At 40.6% G+C, this 15430-nt stretch overlaps 1 protein-coding gene across 1 annotated transcript in view; it reads right to left on the bottom strand.

Annotated features, from left to right (window-relative positions):
- Nucleotides 1-15430, bottom strand: part of GCA (grancalcin) — a 216414-nt gene that overhangs the window by 175075 nt on the left and 25909 nt on the right. The gene's annotated exons all lie outside the window — the stretch shown is intronic.

A 15430-nucleotide genomic window follows, 5' to 3' on the forward strand; every position in this document is an offset into this window, starting at 1 on the left:
TATTACTATTGTTTTCGAAGAAGACAGCACGTACATAGAAATGGTGCAATCACCAAATTTGAAAGCAACAACACCAAACAACAACAAGGCTGGCAGTTTAAATTATGTGGTGGAAACTTCCCTCTTGAAACCTTTGTTATAAAAAGGCTCAGCTTTCTAGACATCAGTTGATAGTCTTAAATAAAAACAATTCAAGCTTCTTTTCTGGTGTCTAATTTCTAAAAAACAAAAACAAATAAAAAAACCATTGTGCCTTCCTATAGAAAATAAAATAAAAATCCCATCTATCACATGCCTGGGTGGATCAGACTAGAGGCATGTCTACACTTAGGGAGGGAGCGGGGAGGATCTCGCGATATGCTGATCGCAAGATCCTCCTCCTGGGTTCCCATGTGGCGTGTGACATCCAGGGAGGAAGGAGGACATTGTGCCCACCATAATTTTTTTTTTAAAGGCAGGAGTTGGAGTGCACTTGCGCTCCAGTGAAAAAGTAAGTAAAAAACAAACAAAAACCTAACCCCACTCCCCACCCACCCCCGCTGTCCCTTGACTCCCCCATCCTGGCTCCTTCTGCTGACCCCCGCTACTCACGGGGAGGAGGGAAGAAGCCGGAATGGGTGCCAACATCCAATCCTTGGGATTGTCCTGGGACCGCAGGAAAAGCCGGGGGGGAAGTGTTCCCTTCTGTGCATCATGTGGACGCACAGGGATGATCCCCGGGGTAGACTGGTGTAGACATGCCCTAAGATCCATCAAGATTAGTATTCTTGCTTTCAAGCGCTTTCAGTCTGATTCCTCGGGCACGAAATGCATGGAGGTCATTGTGACCTTCCCCTGTTTCTTTTCTCTGGTTTTAGAGAAAAGTTTAGGTTTCAGAGCTTTTCACAAGAGGTTTTAAATGGTTTTTGTTTATATTCATCTGTAACACACTTATGCAACCTTGATTGGCACGTCTGCACAAGTGGTTCTCTCCCACTTTCTAGACCATATTAAGAAATATCCACACATGGGCACAAATAGCAGAGGAGGCACTTTTCGGTGTCACAGTTACTGAGTTTTCACTGAGTTACTGAGTTACTGAGTTACTGAGACTCAAGAATCAGTGTGGAACTCTGATTATATCCTATTTTCTCGCTTTTCTAGTTGCCCCCTTAATCAGAGGGCTTTCTTATGCCAAATAAGTTATAAACACACAGACTCCACAAATGAAAGGTCTTTGGTGAAAAGATCTTACTTAAAAGAAAGAAAGAAAAGACACGTGCATAACATAGCCAGCTGTAAAAGCACACCACAGCATTCTCCAAAAATGGGAGGAAAAGAAAGATGGGCTAATGCCCTATGGAATCGCACTTTCTATAGAGCTCTGCTAAATAATGCTCATCAGGAGAAAACTTTTTTTGCTCAGAAAAAGCACACAGGTGTGAGTCATGCTTCCCTTTCCAAAATAAACAAAATTCAAATAGATACAGTTCTTTAAAAAATGGAAACTGTGCAAACATAACCACAGTAATCACCATAAAGAGAAATAAAGCAAGGGGTGGGGTGGATTTGAATCAGGAGGAATATGCAATTGTAAAATTTTCACCAAAAGGGTTGTTGGATGGAAGAACTTAGGAGAAAGATCAAAACTGCTGGCTAAAAATACCTAAGAATACCTACGAACCTGTATCGGTAGTATAGTTGTCAACTCTATTTTACCAGCCCTGCTCTTCTAACAGCAGCATAACACGCAAATGGAAGTTTTCTGGGAATGGAGAGAAAGTAATGCAAAGAGCTTCACCCATTTAATTTTGGGGACACAGTATTAAAGGCACAGCAGCAGAGCCAGTAAAAGCTTGGCAACACTGATCCTTAGATGCAATTACAAGTCCGCATCAAACAGAATTCAAAGGCTGGAGCATGGTTAAGAAACAGGGACAGATTTATGTGCTATTTAGCATACAAATCAAGTGCTTTGAAGCAATACTTCTGGGGGGGGGGGAAAGACAACTTAATCTGCGGTACAGTATATTCTTAGTTGCACACAATGGTTTTGCAGGTAATCTAGTGATAGATGGTTTGCTAAATTGTTTGCTCTGCGATCTGTCTTAGAAAGCACAGGTATAAATGGTTTAATAATTACCTGGCTCTTAACATAAAATTATATGGTGTATTCTTATGCCAACGCTCTTTCCTTGTTTTCAGGTGTTAGTATTCTAGAGTGGTGCACAGTAGATGCATTTTGACATAGGCAGAAAGCAAGTTTTAATGAAACAGGGCTGCAATTTGGGATAGATGAGAGATTTGTTTCAGTTCATTTCAGACCAGAATTTACCCAGTTTGCACTTCCCAAATGGAAATGCAGATTCACATGTAGACTGCAGTCAAAGTCTGCACATTTCCAAGCTTGCCATGTGATTTATGGCCAAAAGAAAAGTGTACTTTATCGTGCATTCATTTAAAAAGCATGCATGAAAAAAAAACTGCGCTTTTGAAAAATGCACATTATTCTTTAATCAATGGAAGGAAAATGCATACTTTAAAAATGCATTGCAAAATCTATATGAATTCTTATGGAAATGGAGAATAAAAGCTTGCAATCTGATACAGACACGAGTTGGGACAAAATTTGAGGTCGAAATGGGAGAACCTCAACAAGCTCAGGTTTTCATATACCTAGGTGCAATCTAAAGACAGTTAGGTATATACCTAAATCCCAGTGGGATGTCATCAATGGGCACAAATAGCAGCCCTCCTAAATTTACTTGGAAATAAGTAAAATCCATTAAGAACAATGGGCAGAATCCAACATTCCATGTGTACACTTACTTGCATACATGGACCTTTCAGTCCTTCTTGCATTAGCAGCCAAATCCACTCCTGAAATTCAAGAAATCTTCTGGAGTGGAATCCAACACAATGGGAGTACTTACAGCCAGAAGTAAAAACAGGGTCATCTCGATGAGCAAGTGCTAGTGCTTTAACTGTTCCTTGGGATCCTTACCAAACATGCTTACAGCTGAGATGCCAGAGTTATTTCTTTCAATGGGACATGGCAACATTAAGCTTTCTTGATGTTGTGGATAGATGTGTGAAGCCAGGTCCATTCATTAGTATCAAATACAATATGAGCATATGGCAATGGAGTATATCTCCAGATCTACACACTTACACAAATAACACAAGCCACATTGTAACCCCTTAGCTTTTTCAAAGTTCTGCTTCATAGAAAGCACAAAAAGCATCTGGCCAATTTTGAAAAAAATCAGTCAGCAAAGGCGGCTGTTTATCAAGATGCAACATCATTAAGAACAATGGCAGTGCTGTGGTGTTTGGAGATGGACTGTAGCTCAGTGGTGAACCACATGCTTTTCATTTAGAAAGTCCCAGCTCTGATCCCTTCGTATTTCTAGTTAAGAAGAGCTCACACATCAGGAATGACAAACACAGGTCACAGGATCCACTGCCAGTCAAAAATTAGATGCACTAACAAACAGCTTAAATTTACAACTGTAGTAAGAGCAACAGAGTGAGACATGGTGTTCTTTCCATGCAAACAATGCCAACCATTATATCAGGGCCACGTGAGCGCCTCCTACAACTGCCACAGCAATTTTTTTAAAGAAAAAGTTTGCACTATTGCACCCACAAAGATTTTTTTTTTTTTGGCTATGTTAACTCTACCCAGTCCTAAATTTATTTATTTGTTTATTGCATTTTTATACTGCCCAATAGCTGAAGCTCTCTGGGCGGTTTACCCCCCCCTCTGAAAAAGGACATATTAAGCTTCAAAACAAGCTAAATTGGGACTGTTTAGCACAGCCTTTCTCAACCTGGGGCGCTCCAGATGTGTTGGACTGCATCTCCCAGAATGCCCCAGCCAGAGCTGGCTGGGGCATTCTGGGAGTTGCAGTCCAACACATCTGGAGCGCCTCAGGTTGAGAAAGGCTGGTTTAGCACTCTATAGTGCTAATGCAGTCATTTGTTTTGTTTTGTTTTTTTAAAAAAATGTGGCCCTGCAGAATATGTCCAGTGGGAGGGGGAGTTTGGGGTGGGGGAGTGGCCCCTGAGGCCCACAAAATTGCCCACCTCAGCATTATATTATTCCTGAGTGCTGATTAAAATATGGGGATATGTCATATTATAAAATGTCACATTATACAGTCCTTCCTGGTCTGTGCCACTTGGCACTGCAAGCGAGAAATCACATGTTTTCATGCTTCTTGTGTAATAATAATAATGATGATGATGATGATGATGATGATCATCATCATCATCATCATAATGCCTGTATAAGGAAAGCTAGCATATCAGGAAGAAGGCTCAGTTAACTGCCTGCTCTTTGAATTGCTAGTTTTCATAGCAGGAATATTTTAATAGAATCATAATTTATTTTTTTTTGAGATGGAAGGGTAATCTAGTCCATCCCCTTGCTCAGTGCAGGAATCTTGCAACTAGTGCCAGCATGCACACACACACATACACACTCAGGATCACCCACTCCAAAACACACGCATACACACATCCATTCACTCAAACAACCAGGCATCCCATTCAGACATCAATACACTCACACACTGCCAGCACACGCACACACGCACACACACACGCACACACACACACACACACACACACACACACTCAGGATCACCCACTCCAACACACACACACATCCATTCACTCAAACAACCGGGCACCTCATTCACCAACACCCCATTCACCCATACACTCTCTCACACACATACCTCAGTCTTACCTCCTACTTGCTTCTTCTTCTCTGGGAGAGGCAATGGGAGTGGAGGCATGGGAACGCGGCATTCTAGGCCCTCCCAGTGCCAATCTGGGCCTTCTCCTTGGCTGGCGTGATTGTGCCCGCCAAGGAGAAGGCCAGATCGGCCCAGGGTGTGAGTGTGGAGGATGTGTTTCCAGACTTCTGGGCCTTTCCCCCAGTTGTCTCGGAGAAGCCCCGTTTTTCTGGAGGTCTCCGGGGTTTTCCAGGTCATCTGGTCACCCTAACACTGCCTTCTCCAGTTATTTTAATTTTCCTCTTGGAACATATATTCTTTTGTTTCTAGTTTACACCTCCATGACCCGCATTTATTCTGCAATAGTTTTAATTTCCATAGGGGTACTAGAGTACTGAAGGTATTATGTGGAAAGAGCGCTTTAAATAACAGCTTCAATAATTTGCATTTTGGATGCAAAATGCATGCTATATACGTCCTTCTTCACTTAGGTATTTATTATTATTATTATTATTATTATTATTATTATTATTATTATTATTATCATCATTATTGATGGTAATAATAATAAATCGCCTGCCTTTTACGGCAAATTCCCACCCACGTTGGCATCCATCTAACCCAAATACAATCCTAGAAAAAAACCAAAGCCATAAAAATAACAATCATTTTTAAACCAGCAGACAAGACAAGACAAACAAGCAAGCAAACAAAACATTTAAACCTGCAAAATCAATAATGTGGCTGAGCTTACCTAGAAAAGGCTATTTTCGCCTGAATTGGAAAAGGTTCTGGCACTTGTATTTTTTTGGCCAGTGGTGAAAATAGAAACTGGGGGCAGGGGGTTAATTTCAACAGGAAAACATTCCAGAGTGCAGAGTTTGTTTTTGTTGTGGTTGTTCTTGTTGTTATGATAGTTTATTAAAAATATTTATGGATCACCTGTCAGTCCACAAGCACCCGAAAGGTGATGTGCAGCTTTAAAGATAACAATACATGCAACCACCTTCCACAACCTGATACCCTTTCGATGTTGTGGACTTCAATTCCCATCCGCTCTAGCCAGCATGATTGATGGTTAGGAATCCTGGGCATTGTAGTCCAATACTTTTGGAAGGCACCAGGTTAGGGAAGGGCGACATAACTGAACGCCCAGTTAAAGGCAAAACAGAACAATCTTTAAAATAAACCAGAATTTAAAACCACCAAAAGCCAGGCAGAACTAAAGAAGGTGTTGTGGTTACCATTTTGCAGCCTGCCTAAATCTAGGCAAATATGGAGCCAATCTAACCCTTGTAGGATGGGAGTTCCCAACTGCCACAGAGGGTTAAGAAGCCGCTCCCCACATAGTTCATGCCTGCCTTCTGTTTGCTAAAAAGTGCACCTTAGCATCCAGCAAAGTTTGGCTCTTAAGGTGTTTCCAGTCAGACGTTGTCATCTCACATTTGTAACCCTCCCATGTTATCCCCTGGCTTCTTCTGCCTTTTTTCTTCTTCTTCCCACAGAAGATCTGTTAAGGAGGGAAAGACATTGGTTGGTAGTGCTAGCAGCCATCTATCAGGAAGCAGCACCCTTCCTGATCTCAAAGGTTTTCCCACTTAGAGCTTCTCTATTATATTGATTGATTGATTGATTGATTTCATTATATACCGTCCCATGGCCAAAGCTCTCTGGGCATTTCACAAAGATCAAAAAGATTGGATTAAAAAGACTGAACATTAAAAATCAATATACAAAATATAAAATCATAGAAACATAAAAAAACCAGTTAACATTTAAAACAAATTTTAAACACTCAGGCAAGCCAAAGCTATTGGAGTCAGTTAAAACTCAGCATATGCTGTTGAATGCCTGAGAGAAAAGGAAAGTCTTAACCTGGTGCCGAAAAGATAACAATATTTGCACCAGGCAGAGCCTCGTCGGGAAGATTGTTCCATAATTGGTGGGCCACCACAGAAAAGGCCGTCTCCCTTATTGCCATCCTCTGAGCTTCCCTCGGAGTAGGCACCCAGAGAAGGGCCTTAGATGTTGAGCATAATGTATGGGTAGGCTCATGTCAGAAGAGGCTTTCCATCAGGTATTGTGGTCCCAAGCTGTGTAAGGCTTTATAGGTTAAAACCAGCACCTTGAATTGGGCTCGGAAACGTACAGGCAGCCAATGCAAGTGGGCTACACATAGGAAAAATACCACAGCTTTACCGAGGCTTTCATCCTCTGCAGTCTTTCCACCTTCATGAAGCTCTTCTTTACACATGACCACATAATTTTGAATTGAAAACTTCCCTTCTCGGAAAGGTTCCATTGTGTTTAATGAGAAACCACCATCTAGTGGTGAAATTATAGTGCAATGCTGACTTTACACATTGGGGAGATCCCATGATATCCCAGCAATAACTTTATATACCACATTATCTACAATCTTTTAAAAAGTGAAATTATGGGGGTTGGTGTGGGAGATGTCGTGGACATTGAGGACTTTGTGTAATGGACCCACAAACTTCTGTGAGTGACCAATCATGAACGTGCAGTAAATCGTTCATTTACAAAAGCCCTAATTAGCAGCTTGTAATGTTTAATAGGTTCTCTCTTACTTCCCCTTCTTCCCATTAGCACCATCTTATTTGGCATATGACTGTCCTTACACGGCATTTGTTCTACCCAAATAGTTCCAGTTAGAGAAGCAGCCTTTTTGCTGGTGCTAGGAAAGCATGGAGACAGACATTACAACTGGGATCTCCGCTGAGCAGTTGCAAAAGAATTCCCTTGATAGCTAACTGAGGCTTGAGTTTCAGTTTCTGCTATGAATACCTCGACTTGTTTTGCATATGTCACATGTCATCCTGAGTGTGCCAGCACATTTACCACCAGATATTAAAACATATTTTCTGAACTTCTTCAATACAAGGGCAGAGCAATTAAATAAAAAGAATGCGGTTTTTCGAGTACAAAGCATGCCCTCTTGAGTTTTATACAATAAATGAATGTATAATTGCTATTTATATATTGCTGGCTGCTATGCACAAGGATCTAATTTCTCTTGATAGCTATATTCATAACTGTAAATGTAACATATTTATAGCTATCTCTCATATACACACACACCATTGCCACAAAGACCTTCTAAATCTAAAATAAAACACATCTCCTAATGCTTTAATCAGAAAATTAAATGGTTAAAAAAAGGAAGAATGCTTTGGGAACCACTAGGTTCCTACTGTGCTAGTAGTAGGTCCCTACTAGTGCCTTGTTTGCTGCCTTTGATCTCAGGTAAAAACTGCTTCCCTCAGAAAACGCCCCCCAAAAAGCACGACTGACTAATCTGTGGCCTGGCTTGCACAGACGTCAAGCTCATATAAAACCTGTCCTGAAAGAACTGCACTTGCTCTCTATTAGCTATCAAGCCACATACAAGGTTTTGTTATTATCCTATAAATCCCTAAACAAGTTGGGACCAGTAGACTGCCTTCCCTTATATACACCCAGACAACATTTAAGATCTTCAGAGGAAGTCTAGCTGGTTATTCCAAAACAAACAAAATGTTGCCATGAAGAACCTTGACAGTGGACCTTTTCTGTAGCAGCACCCACCCTCTGGAAAATTCTCCCATAGGGTGGGTGCCACTACACCCTCCCTCATCCAGTTCGGGAGGCGCAAAATGTAACATCCTTTAGATACTTCCTGAAAACATATCTTTTCACACAGGCTTACCCTGGACTGTAACTTATTTAATTTAATATAGCATTTTAAACTGTTAACGTTTTAAATTTATTCAGATACTTGTTGTATTTTATGGTTTTAATTGTGCACTGCCCGGAGAGCCTTAGCTATTGGGTAGTATAAAAATGTCAGAAAGAAAGAAAGAAAGAAGTGTGAGTTTTCAGTGAAAAGTATCTGGCTATTTTAGATAATGACCTTGGACCTGCTCCTCAGAATGTTTGGAATCCAGGAAGTAAGGAAAAGGCCACAATTGTATTGATCCCCACCTAGATTCTCTGATCAAGGAACCTCATCAGTAGAAGTATGCATAAGAACATTGCCCTGCTAGATAAGATAAATGTTTGTCACATTCAGCTTTCTGTTTTTATCAACTGCTTCCAGAGGCTATAGCTGGCTCTTGGACCTTATTGCCTCTAAATACGGCAGTTCCACTGAGCTGCCATGGCCACTAGCATTTGCTACATTTATCCTCCATGAAATTGTGTAATCCAAAAAGCCACGTTGCCATCAAATTGAATGGCTAACACATCTTATCAGTGTCATACACTAATTATGCAGCGTGATCAAATGGTTTCTTCTGACAGTCCTAAACTTTCTGCCAAAACCTTCAGTGGGTGTCCCAAGTTCTAGTATTATGAGAGTGCGAGAAAAAAAAATCCTGTGTGTGTTCATGGCGTGTAGTCATCCATAATTTTATAAACCTTCAGCATCCCCCAGGCTGTCAAACTCTCAAATACTTTAGACTTTCCTTGTACAAAGGAGCTCCAAGCCGTTAATAATTTTACAGTGCAATCCTATGTCCACTCAAAGTAAGTTGGGTTCACTCAGGCTTACTCCTAGGTAAGATAAGTTTGTATAGGACTGCAGCCTTAAGTTGCAACTCTGTGTATTCTTACATGGAACTAAGCCCCACTGAACAGTCAGATTTATCTCTGAGTAAACATAAGGATTGCATACAAATGTTAATATCTGAGCAAGTGCTCACCAAAAATATTTAAAGTCAATGTGCTTTTACCACTTTTGTTATATTACAGTATACAAATTTTCCTGAAAATAAGCCCTAGTGTTTAAAACTCCATTACTTTATCACATGTGAATGGTGCTGACATCATATCCGCGTTTTAGCACCAGATCAAACTTTGCACAGGCATTTAAACTGGTTTATTTTAAGCTGGTTTATGTGAGCTCACTATTTTCTGTCTTTTATTGCTGGTGTTGTTTAATTGTTTTATTATTTATTTATTATAGTATTATATATATCATACTAGGATTTTTAGTACATTTTGTATACTACCCTGGTATTGTAAATGAAGGGTGACATTAAAATATTTTAAATAAATAAATAATATTTTGGCAAAATTCAATCAATGGGGTTGTTTTCCATTTATCACAAATATATATTCACTAACTCAGTTCTCAGGAAATTATTTAATAATAATAATAATAATAATAATAATAATAATAATAATAATTTCTTACCCGCCTCTCCATTCTGATCGAGGGGGTGGGGGCAGCAAATACAAAATACATTTAAGCCACAGTGAGCCATGGTGCACTCTGGAGTTTATTTATATGCAACCCCTGATCAAGGGTTGTTGTGTTACACAATCCTTGCATAACCCTAGAATATGCTGAGAGTGAAATAACCCACAATGGGATGATGTCTCGTGAGAACAGGCCCGCTGAATTCCACCCCTCCACCTGAGCACTGCCAGTCTCATAGATTTGGAGACCAATCACTACAAAAACTACAGAATGTAAGCCGTTGTTTTTGCAAGCAAGGCTTGAGAAATCCATAATGAAACCTCTGGAGCCCATGAAGAACCTGGGAATATTGCCATTAATGATGTCAGAGAGGGCAGAATTTGACCTTTTGGCTCTTACATTTTGCAGACCTGTAGAGGTCTCTAGTGGGACCTAGTGGAACAATGGGCCCTTGTCTTACTGCTGCTGTGTTACCTGTTTGTTCAGCTTCATATTAACACACACACACTAGAACAAACAAAATCCACCAAGAGTTGCATTTCATAAAATTGGTGGCACTCAAAAAACATACCGTGTTCTGACTGAAAATATATTTTACATTATACATTATTCTCATTACTTCTTTATATCTGCAACATTCCAATCTCATTTTTTCCTTTTTCTTTCTGGATTCTTGTCCTTAACATGGTATATTTTAACATTAGTTTCATTCCTTTCTCATGAGTGTTGCTTTTCATTCTGTATCTTTTCAGACTTAACTTGCTATGATCTTTTTATCAAGTCGTTCAGGCTGTAATCCTATAACCCATTTACCTGGGGTTAAGTGCTATTGAAATAACTTCAAAGTAGACTTATATAGGATTGTGCTGTTAGTAAGGCTCTCCTTTTCAGACAGTCACCCTCCACAAGTTGAGGGCAAGAAAACATGATGAAAGAGAGGGAAGGGGATGGAGCTCGCTCTTCTCATGTGTTGCTCTATTCAGGTACAGAATGTCTGAATGGGGCTACTGTGAAAGGAGCAGCTTAGAATGCATGAATAGGGTGACCATATGGAAAGGAGGGCAGGGCTCCTGTGTCTTTAACAGTTGTATAGAAAAGGGAATTTCAGCAGGCATCATTTGTATGCATGCAGCACCTGGTGAAATTCCCTCTTCATCGCAACAGTTAAAGCTGCGGGAGCCTTGCCCTCTTTGGTATCTGGTCGCTCTAGTATAGCTCCTGTGGCTTTAACTGTTGTGATAAAGAGGGAATTTCACCAGGTGCTGCATGTATACAAATGACACTTGCTGAAATTCCTTTTTCAATACAACTGTGAAAGACACAGAAGCCCTGTACTCCTTTTTATATGGCCACCCTACCCATGCACTACATGCTCCCTGTAGCTTCCCGCTGTAGCCCCACCACTGCTTCTGTGCCACAAAATTCATGGCAGCAGCAAAACAAAATTAAAAATGGCCAATTTGCTGCTAAATGTGGCCATTGTAGCATTCTGTAATGGTTTGCTGAAAATCAGTGTTTTTTCTCCCCAGCCCATAAAATTTCTTGGAGTATCAGTCACAGTAGTAATACAGCCTGCAGCGAGGTCCAGGGGTGGGGTGGGGGGCAAATATGGCTTCCCCTGCTATATATTTTTCTCAAGACTAAGTCCCATTGAACTTAATTCTGAGTAGACATGTATAGGATTGCACTGTTAGCATCTGTGTGAAACAGTTTATATCTCTGCTTTCAAGTAAGGTAGCACACTATGAAATGTAAAAATGTATTTCTGGTGCTTTATGGTTTAAACACTGGACAGATTGTGGAAATACAGCAAAAGGCATACGTGACTATTATCACTTCAAAAAGTGATTTATTGCTAGAGCATGGGAAATAACCCTTTTCAATTTACTAAAATATTGGTTTTATAAATTCAATAATCATGGCATGACTATCGGTTTCAGCTGCTCTGAATCTTGCCCAGGAGGAAATATGTGTACCTCACAAGTTTTATTTAATTATTTTTTGACAGAAGTTGGCAAGACATGGATTATGATAAGCCCTAAAGTAACCATAGCAGGTTTTTATCTTATGGAGCTCCTGAATGAATCAGGCTATTGTTGACACTGATATATGAAAGAAGTGTAGCATGCAGAAATCAAATTTCTTCTGGGTTCATTTGCAAAACAGGTTTTATCATCAACACCTGTCTTGCAAAGAACTATAAAGCTGAAAGCCTAGGTACTATAAAATAAGCACTACTGAATTCAGTAAGACTTACAGCACAGGATTGATCCTATATGGCTGCAATACTGTACAGTTAGGTTATTGAAATCACACTGATTTCAGTGCAATTTAAACAGCCTAAAAGTTAACAGATTTGCAATCTCATATAATTACTTGGGCAGGGACAGGTATAGACAAATACTGCTTCCTTTAGAGGTTAAAGGTGATGGACATAGTTGTCTTTCCAGAGCTGACCTTAAAATCTCACTGTAAGATACAATATAGCCTGTGGTTTGGCTCTGCTGCTATTCTTGTCTGTATGTGTCCTTGTGCAGTTTTTAAATTAGTTTCTCACTATATAAGAAAACAACAGGGTATGCCTGCTTCTCTAGTTGTCTAGAATGCTTTTGGTGCATTAGGCCCTACTTTGTTATGAAGCAAAAAGGGCCAAAAATGTACACAGTCTCCAGCATCATATGAATCCATGATGCCCAAAGCAGATTTGGCCAAATTAAGAAATTGCATGATCCATTTCTGCCACCAGCCTCTATAAACTTACCATTGTATTTTTATTATTTCATTAATATCCCACCTTTCCCCAAGAAGCTCAAGGTGGCACACACGATTTTCACCTCTCCCCACCCCTCCAAAAACCCTGTGAGGTAAGTTTGGCTGATCGTGACTGCAGTCCCAAGGTCACCTACTGAGCTTCATGGCTCTGTGGGGATTTGAACCTGACTCTCCTCACTCGTAGTCCAACACTCCAACCACTACACCACACAGAATAAATGCTTTTGCATTTGTTTCATTCTTCTACTATGAGTCCCACCTTGAACATCAAATGATAGAGGGGGTGGGGTGGGGGATGTTTGCAACAAATAAAAAGTTCAATGCAAAGCAGAAGCAAGATCCAGCTACTGTATTTGAAAACATGATGGCTAAATGGAACGCCTGTGTTCAGAGGAATATAAGAAGAGCCCTGCTGGATCACACCAAGGGTCCATCCAGCACTCTCTTCACACAGTGGCCAACCAGCTGTCGACCAGGGATCAACAAAGCAGGACATGGTGCAACAGCACTCTCCTACCCATGTTCCCCAGCAACTGGCACACACAGGCTTACTGCCTCGGATACTGGAGCACATAACCACATACTGGAGCACGTAGCCATTGATAGCCTTCTCCTCCAGGAATTCATCCAACCCCCTTTTAAAGCCATCCAACTTGGTGCCATCACTACATCTTGTGGTAGTGAATTCTATAATTTAACTATGCACTGTGTGAAGTACTTCCTTTTATATGTCCGAAATCTCACACCGATAAGCTTCATGGGATGACCCCGGGTTCTAGTATTTTGAGATATTCTGACTTCTGGATGTTCGGGAAAGGAGCTTTGTGCTGTGCTTATAGGCTTAGATAAGGCATCTGGCTGTTTGCTATTAAAAATAGGCTGAAGGGCTCAGTAGAACCTTGGACTGACCAGCAGAGCTCTTAGCTTTTTGTGTTTAATTATTTGTTCATGACTACATTTATGTGTTGCCTTTCTACTAAGGGCATTCAAGGCAATCTACAAATATGACAAAATTGTATATAAAATAAAATAGCATTAAACTAGAGATGAGGGAAATGTTTAATTTCAGTCTCTTTCAGTCTCTTCCTGTTCCATCCTTCAGTTCAATTTTTCCTGTTTCCGCACAATTCTGCAAAGCCCACAGGAAATTCATATACATTTTATATATGCATTTTTCTTAATATATATATTGTACACTTTTGTACATGGTTCTTAATATATGGTTTTCCCAGAAATTTCCCTTATATAATGCTTTCTTATACACACTTTTGTGCACACCTTTCCCCAATATAGATTTTTATAAGCATTTTTTGTTTGTAAATTGCCCTGAGTGCAATTTAGGTTTGCAGCTTCAGTATACTGAGGTGTCCAGAAAGCTTCAGCTACTGGACAGTACAGAAATATAATAAAATAAATACTGTAGTGGGAGTGGGAGTAAGCCTCAAGGAAATCAATGGGACTTACTTCTGAGTGATTCTACTAGGAGTTGATGTTATCAGTGAGTCATTTCTTTTTTGAGCATTCACCACATCACAAACCACATCTTTCATTCCATATGCCCATACATGTCTTTCCAATGGGCGCATGTTTTGGGGGGCAACATGTACACTGGACACTGGTTGGACTTTTGGGGTGGTGTGGGAGATAGGGATAGGAAATTAAAGTTCAGTTTGATCCAGTTTATATTTTGACAGCCTCTCTTCCCCATCAGAGATCTTTTCTACATGAGGCTGTTAATCCACAGTATCTACTTTCCCTTTCATCCAAACTGAAATCTGAGTTCAACACAAAGAGCTTTTTCTTTCCTGCTTTTCCTGTATATAACTTCTAGATAGCACTGTGGTATAGCAAAATAGTGCAATTCACAAGTGGAAAAAGGTGTTTTGGTTTCTTTTTGGTTTTACAAGTAATGCTGCACTTTTTCTGCTCTAAAAAAACCCTCACTGAAAGTGCTCTTTAAAAACAGAAGTGAAACTGGAGCGTCACCATGGCATCTAAAGAACATGTAAACAACCTTGAATGGAGATAAATAAAAAGTTTATTTTGGAGCAGGGAAAATGCAGTATTGTTCATGAAGAGTTTTTCCACTTGTGTAATTGTGCTATTCCGCCATATCACTGAGTGTTAAGGAGCAGAGCTTCTAAAGCAGATTTACTAATGTTGTTAGGACTTCTTCCCATACCAAATTCCTGCGGCTGGTGACAAAGCCAAACATCTGCAAAACAGTATCACATTACATCCGAGACAGCACAGTTAGATGGCAGCAAACCCCATTGAACACATTGGGTTTTCTTTCCAAGCACGAAAACAAAAACAAAAAAAACGGGCTGAAACTCAACTGGGTTTTGTTTTGGGTTTTTTGAACACCAAATACTGTCCTCTCCAAGGCAGGTCTTTCATGCTTGCGAAGCTAGCACTGTTAGTAATCAGTTGGCATCTCTTTTAAAACGGGACGCGTGGGCTTGGCTTGGTCCCCGGCGTGCGCGTGTGGGTCTATTCTCTCCACACGCGCGCCAAAACTCTGCCCCCCTCAGCAGCACGCACAAGCTCCACCGGTTGAGCAGCGCACGCCCACGTCCTGAAGTACTTTTCACACGTGAGCCCGCCCTTCTCTGGGCACAAGCTGCTTCTTGGGGTTTTGGCGAACTGACGCTGCCTTCGCCCTTTCCTCAGGCCAGCTCCCGCGTGCAGTTGTTGCGCCTCGGCTCTATCTCAGACTGGCTAGCTCATG

This window comes from Elgaria multicarinata, chromosome 2 (assembly GCF_023053635.1).
Source record: "Elgaria multicarinata webbii isolate HBS135686 ecotype San Diego chromosome 2, rElgMul1.1.pri, whole genome shotgun sequence".
Classification (NCBI taxonomy): domain Eukaryota; kingdom Metazoa; phylum Chordata; class Lepidosauria; order Squamata; family Anguidae; genus Elgaria; species Elgaria multicarinata.